This window comes from Cibotium barometz, chromosome 14, assembly GCF_041138505.1.
Source record: "Cibotium barometz isolate CiBa-2024 chromosome 14, ASM4113850v1, whole genome shotgun sequence".
Lineage (NCBI taxonomy): Eukaryota > Viridiplantae > Streptophyta > Polypodiopsida > Cyatheales > Cibotiaceae > Cibotium > Cibotium barometz.
In genome coordinates this window covers 29,161,815-29,168,683 of record NC_141059.1, presented here as the reverse complement: position 1 = coordinate 29,168,683, position 6,869 = coordinate 29,161,815, and the positions used below count along the sequence as shown (strand labels likewise).

At 40.7% G+C, this 6,869-nt stretch overlaps 1 pseudogene; it reads left to right on the top strand.

Moving 5' to 3' along the window:
• Positions 1-2,163: 2,163 nt before the first annotated feature.
• On the top strand, positions 2,164-6,453 carry LOC147631909 (dammaradiene synthase pseudogene; annotated as a pseudogene).
• Positions 6,454-6,869: the final 416 nt, after the last annotated feature.

Sequence of the window (6,869 nt, the reverse complement as noted above, 5' to 3'; positions counted from 1 at the left end):
AGAAACGAAAATTTGATTATATCTCGAGTATCTGTGTAAGAAGCTGTATGCTTCCTTGCGCCTGCTACACATTTGAGAATGTGTTTTAAATATGGCAAGGGTTAATGGTCTCTTCTCGTAACCGTATTTACCTTCTTAAGATCAACACATACTCTCAATTTCCCTTTCTTTTAAGGTACAATCAAAATTGGTTAAACTAGGATAGGGTTGTTTGTTGCTGATAGATATAGTGTTTTGGGGATTATGTGTTTTACAACCTCAATGGGTACTCCCTTCATGTCGTGGTAATCCATGCAAAGAAATCCTTATATTTCTTGAGGAGAGCAATGAGTTTAGCTTTCTGAATCTGGGTGTGGTCTTTTGCTATTTAGGGTCTTCTTAAGGTTTGGCCAAGTCTACTTATTTTACTTTAGCCAAGCCATTATAGGCTCCCCCTACGTGACTTGTTAGTTTTTGTGTGGAATTATTAAACACTAACTTGCGTTTTCTAATTGTAAAGGATTTATAGTGCTTCGGTGTAGGAGGGCGAAAGTTAGGTGTTAGCTTATGATCATCTTTGGCTACTTTAGCTATAGCTTCTTATTCCTTCTTATTTAGAGCCAACTCTCTATTTTTATTTCGCCTGGCTGAATGTTTAAGTTTTGCTTTGCCAATGATATCCATTTTAGCTATTAACTCAATGGGAGGAGGGAAGCAATACATAACTTTTTATAATTCCTCTCCCGAATTGTTAATAAACTTGCGATGTATATCAAATGCACCAACATGCTATAGTCCCATTGGGTAGGAGTCATTCTTTCTTGTAGCCTTTTATGATGATTGGCTGCATAACGCTTACATATTTATCATTTTTGAGATATTCCCTGGTTTTTAAAGAATGCTCATTTCTTTCTTTAGATTGGGACTCAGCGGTTTCATAGCTACTAGTCTTCTTTTTAGTTTCGCTTCCCAAGGTTTCTTTTGATATTGCCGGTTATGTTTTGTTCCTGGTTTTTTGCAGAGTTGGTGTTGCTTTGGTTTCTATTTCAGACTCACTGACCACCACTAGTTCTTATGTTAGATTCATTCCTTGTGGATTCAAGCTCACTGTAAATATCATAGTGTAGAGCATGGTAAAACCTTTAGGAGTTCTTGACCATCAATTGTAACCCATGTAGACCCTCTTGTTTCCTAGCTATATCAATTGTGGCCAATAATATGTATATAATTCAGATCATTTTTAAAATCCATGGCAAGTTATTTTTCAGCAGCCTTGAACGTGGGCATGTTTTTCTGCTACCCTAGCAGTTTGGGTTTAATAAAACTTTCTTTTTTATTTAGATGATTTGATTGATTATGCTTTTGCCACTTGCCACCCTGACATCAATTTGGATTTCAGCGAATTGATTATGTACTTTGTCGTAGTCCGATACCAAACGATACTATGTGCAAAGTTGAAGATATGATAGAATCTTCAATCTCCTAGCTGTTAGTCTAATAATTCGGCCATGGAGTGTTGTAACAAACAGACTTACGCATCCATGCTCACTTAGCTATATCTTTAGATCAGTTTAAACATTAAATTCTATAGCTTAAGGACATATACGAAGTGATGGCCGACTGTAGTCGGCTCATCAGTACACTTACACTAAATCCACTAATTAGTATTTTAAAATTTAGCCTTCGAGACTTAATCAATGTGTCAATTCACTAGGGATTCACAATGAATGGTTCCAACTTCTGTATTTAGCTTAGACACGACATTCGTGTTACAGCACTAATCTCATTCATATTGTAGTCCCTGGATTGTTTTCAGGCTTTGAAGATGTTGTACATGCAGGCATACAAAGTAGTCCTTTGAGGAGTACTAATCTTCTCTAATTCTGAATTAATTATTTATCACCTGCAGAAAAACTTTTTTCCCAACAATTCAAAAAACTATCAACCTCAAATGTTTGTAGGTTTTTTCTTAAATTTTAAAGTTTTTAGCAAAATTATAACTAAAATCTCTTAAAATTTGTAAGTTTTTGTGAATTGTTATTTTGAAATTTAAAGGTTATTTTTCAAAATTTGCCATTCATATATATTGACATTTAGAGAATCTTTCAGAAAATGTAAAACTTTTCAGGTTTCCACATTTCACTTTTGGATAGTTGAAAATTGAATTAGAAACTAGTGGTCTCGCTTGCTTTGAATGTAGTGGTCTCTCTTCTGCAACTTGCAGATCAGACCGATGAGATTGAATTAACTTTATCATTATTTAACAATCTTACTGATTCGGGAACCGATCAAGAGATGATTATCTGTAATTATTTGTCTTATTTAAGAATATTTCTTTATAATTATCAATTGGATTGTGCATATATATTTCTAATCTAGAAATTTGCTTGTTTCTTTCATGAGCTGCATGCAGGGTATTAGTGGTGTGCGTATAGTCGTGAGCAAAGATGTTCCCATACAGTCAAGAGTTTTACAATGAACCGGAAGCCATTAAAGGTGGAATGGGTGGAGAAAACCCGACTTTAGATGAGGCCATCAAGCGCAGCCAAGATCTGCTGCTTTCCCAACCGTACCCAGAAGGCTACTGGTGGGCAGAACTAGAGAGCAATGTTTCCATCACTGCTGAAACCGTCCTCTTGTTCAAGATATTGGGCATTGATCGTAACTACCCAGTCCACAAGATGGAGAATTACATAAGGAAAAACCAGCGCAGCCATGGCGGGTGGGAGCTTTTCTATGGAGATGGTGGTGAGTTGAGTCTCTCCATAGAAGCTTACATGGCACTGCGTTTGCTGAACGTTCCTGTTACCGACCCAGCACTGCAGAACGCTTTGAAATTTATTCTTAAAAGAGGAGGTCTGACAAAGGCTAGGATTTTCACCAAGCTTTGTTTGGCTACGCTGGGGTGCTTTGATTGGAGGGGGATACCTTCTTTGCCAGCTTGGTTGGCGTTGTTGCCGAACTGGTTTTTGACAAACATATATGAAATGTCTAGCTGGGCGAGGTCATGCACAGTGCCTTTGATTGTGGTGTTTGATAAGAAGCCTGTATTCAGGGTGACTCCGGCGGTGTGCTTGGACGAGCGGTATGTGGAAGGGAGGAAGCAAGCGCGCTTGACCGCACTCTTCAGAGGCGATTGGACGGACTTCTTTGTGGTGGTGGATTACGCTCTCAAGGTGGCGGAGAGGTGGGGGTTGGTGCCGTTCAGGGAGAGGGGCCTCAGAGCGGCGGAGAAGTGGGTGGTGGAGACGCAGGAGGACTCGGGTGATTGGGCGGGGATCTGTCCGCCCATGTTCTACTCTATGCTGTGTATGAAGACGCTCGGGCACGAGGTGACTGATCCGGTGATGCACAGGGGCCTGCTCGCCCTAAAAGACTTCTCAATGGAGACCGCTGATCAGTACTGGGTGCAGCCGTGCGTGTCGCCTGTGTGGGACACGGCGCTTGTTGTCAGATCGCTGGTTGAGTCCGGGATGCCGCCTGATCATCCGGCCCTCCAGCGGGCTGGGGAGTGGCTACTCAAGAGGCAGATTACCCAGCATGGAGATTGGTCCTACAAGAATAACTCCGGCTTCACGGGCGGCTGGGCATTCGAGTTCTTCAACAGATGGTACCCCGACGTGGACGACAGCGCGGTTGTCGTCATGGCCCTGGATGCCCTCGAACTCCGTCAAGTGGATCACCTCCATGCAGTGCAAAAGAGAGAAGAGAGAGAGGACAGAAGACTAGTAGGGCCATGACGACAGCGCGGTTGTCGTCATGGCCCTGGATGCCCTCGAACTCCGTCAAGTGGATCACCTCCATGCAGTGCAAAAGAGAGAAGAGAGAGAGGACAGAAGACTAGTAGAAATATAAATATGAGCATGGAGATTGGTCCTTCAAGAATAACTCCGGCTTCACGGGCGGCTGGGCATTCGAGTTCTTCAACAGATGGTACCCCGACGTGGACGACAGCGCGGTTGTCGTCATGGCCCTGGATGCCCTCGAACTCCGTCAAGTGGATCACCTCCATGCAGTGCAAAAGAGAGAAGAGAGAGAGGACAGAAGACTAGTAGAAATATAAATATGAGTATATATATATATATATATATATATAGAGAGAGAGAGAGAGAGAGAGAGAGAGAGAGAGAGAGAGAGAGAAAAGAAGAAGAAGAAGAAGAAGAAGAGGGGAGAGAGAGAGAGAGAGAGAGAGAGAGAGGAATGACGGGTTGGGCAAGCCACATTGGGCTGGGTCAGGCGGGGCCTAGCTAGGAGGAGGAGGGGATGAGGAGGAAGGAGGAGGGGGGAGGAAAAAAGAGAGAGGAAAATAATGGAGGTATGGGTATAGAGAGAGACTGGTTTTGTTAAGAAAAGCTTGCTCCAAACTCAAACGGGGATGGTTTTAGAGGGACCTTTTTTTCTAATCCACATAAAAAACAGGTGAGGCCCAATGAATTTTCCAAGACCACCTTGAGATATCTAATTCTTCTCACTGTGATCCTCTACTTTTTGAGCATGAAGAGGACTAGCCCAAGAATCACAAACTTTATGCTTTGATACTTGAATCTTAAAATTCCCTTTTCTGCCTCTAGAGGAGGATACTTTTTGACATACTCTGCATATGCTCTAGCTGCAAATAAAACCGATGTAAACACACTAGGTGGCTCTAATAGAAGGAAATTTCTATGCTCCAGGGGAGTACTGACAAAGGATGATGATGTGAACACTTTGGAATAGACTTTTTGTACATACTCCAGATTACAATAGGATAACTTTTTGTACAAAGTTAGGAATACAATAGTTCTCTTTTTTGGCATCTTCCCCATTGCCAACTCACCCTCGCACCATTCCCAAATGGCATCTTCCCCATCACCAACTCATGCCTCAGCAAGGTCACCATCTCCAGTTGGGTGGTTCAAAGTCTTCATCTCAAAGGTCTACCTCACCCAAAAACACCTATTGGTTTGCAGTCTTCATAAGTATCTCCATCCAGGTCCAAAGTTTCCTAAAAGAGAGAGCTTTCCAAATCTCCTATAGCAGTTACAAAATCATCTAAGAAATTGAAGGAAACAAGCCAACCCTCTCCAACAAAGCCTACTGGGTCTTCAAATCTTTCCCTTAGTGCACTAGATACCCAATCAAAGTCTAGTGTATCCAAAGCACGTGGAAGGCTTACAAAGGCAAGTCCTATAGCATCAAAAAGGATTAAGTCATTAGCCATTAAGGCTCCTGGTCTTTCTGAGATAGTAGAGGTGTCTCCTACAGAGAGAAGGTTGGATTTCCTTATTGAAAGTGGAATTGTAGCCTCTTTCTTTCGAGTTGCTAAGGACATTTTCAATCTAGAAATTGATGTTTTAGTGATTATTAATCATGCCATGCAATTTATCAAATAGGACTTTGATGAATTTGAGGAACTTGCAGGGCATTCTATCTTGATTAATAATAACAAGGAGTATATCCATGTCCCTGTGGGAACCTCCTCTGTCCAGAGACAAACATTTATAAAGAGGTGTATTATGTACAAACTTCCAAGGTTCTTAGTAGAAAATACAGAATGCTCTTCTCATCCAAAAGGCTGCAGGAGAATGGTCAAAGCTACTGCATTCATAGTTTTCTCCATTGTCAAATATCCTCTTAGAGGTGAAGAAGAGGAACTTGAGAAGATTCAACACTCTTCAAACTTTCCCTTTCTCAGAGATTTAGAGGCAAATGATATAGAGGAGGAACTTAGACCTAAGGAGGAGGAGAGGCTTGCCAAGGATAATGAAATCACAGAATTAAAGGCACACACAATTGTTCAGTCACCCAAGGAAGGTGGAGATCCATTGCATAAATATATTGTTCCTTCACTACCAAGTTTTCCTATCAAGGATAAGGAGTATTTACTCCTTACTGATATTAAAAACTTATTTAACTTGAGGGAGGACTATTGTCTTGCCATAATTGCAGAGGGTTGTGAAGCTGCTGCAGGGCTCATTGATATTGAGAATGAGCTTAATGATGAATTTGCTGCGTTAGATGTGTCTACTTCAGATGACAAGTTCATTGACTCAACTCATAACTTTATCATTATGTATTAAGAAAGCAGGAGAGTCACAACCATTGATCTCCGAAGATGAATTTAATTAGCTTCAAGCTTCACTTGGTATTGTTGATGTTGGTAGGAACAGAGTGATTATTTCCAATTTAAAGACATCAAAGAAACCTCAATCTCACTCTAGACATTAGATATACTTGAACAAGATGAAAATGAAAAGGTAAATTAATATGAAATTAAATCCATACATTATATTGTTTAAACTTACAATAATTTCATAGTATTCCTGTTGTTTACAGTTGGAGGTAACAGATGAAGACAACCTCTTAGGGAGAGGTAAATGCTCAAGGCAAGCAGGCTCTAGCAAGAAAGATAATGCACTTGGACACTATTTGTCCAAAATGGATGAGAATATTTTCCATGTGTTGCATAGCCAGTTCTCTGAGGATGCGGATTGACTTATACTTTGTATTAAAGCTCTTTGCAAACTGTATGGCTTCTCAACTATACAAGCCAATGCTAACAAAATCATGTTTCTTGAGAAGACAGCCACCACTAGAACTTTTGGTTATGGCCCTCAGTTTTCCACCTCTAGAGCAAGATATTTTTTGACATACTCTGCGTATGCTGCAAATAAAACCGATGTAACCACACTAGGTGGCTCTAATAGAAGGAAATTTCTATGCTCCAAGGGATCACTGACAAAGGATGATGATGTGAAAACTTTGGAATAGACTTTTTGTACATACTCCGGATTACAATAGGATAACTTTTTGTACAAAGTTATGAATACAACAGTTCTCTTTTTTGGCAGTGTTATGTGTCCGAAATGTTGTTTTTCTGCATTCTTTGTAGTTGTCTTCTGAAAAACTAG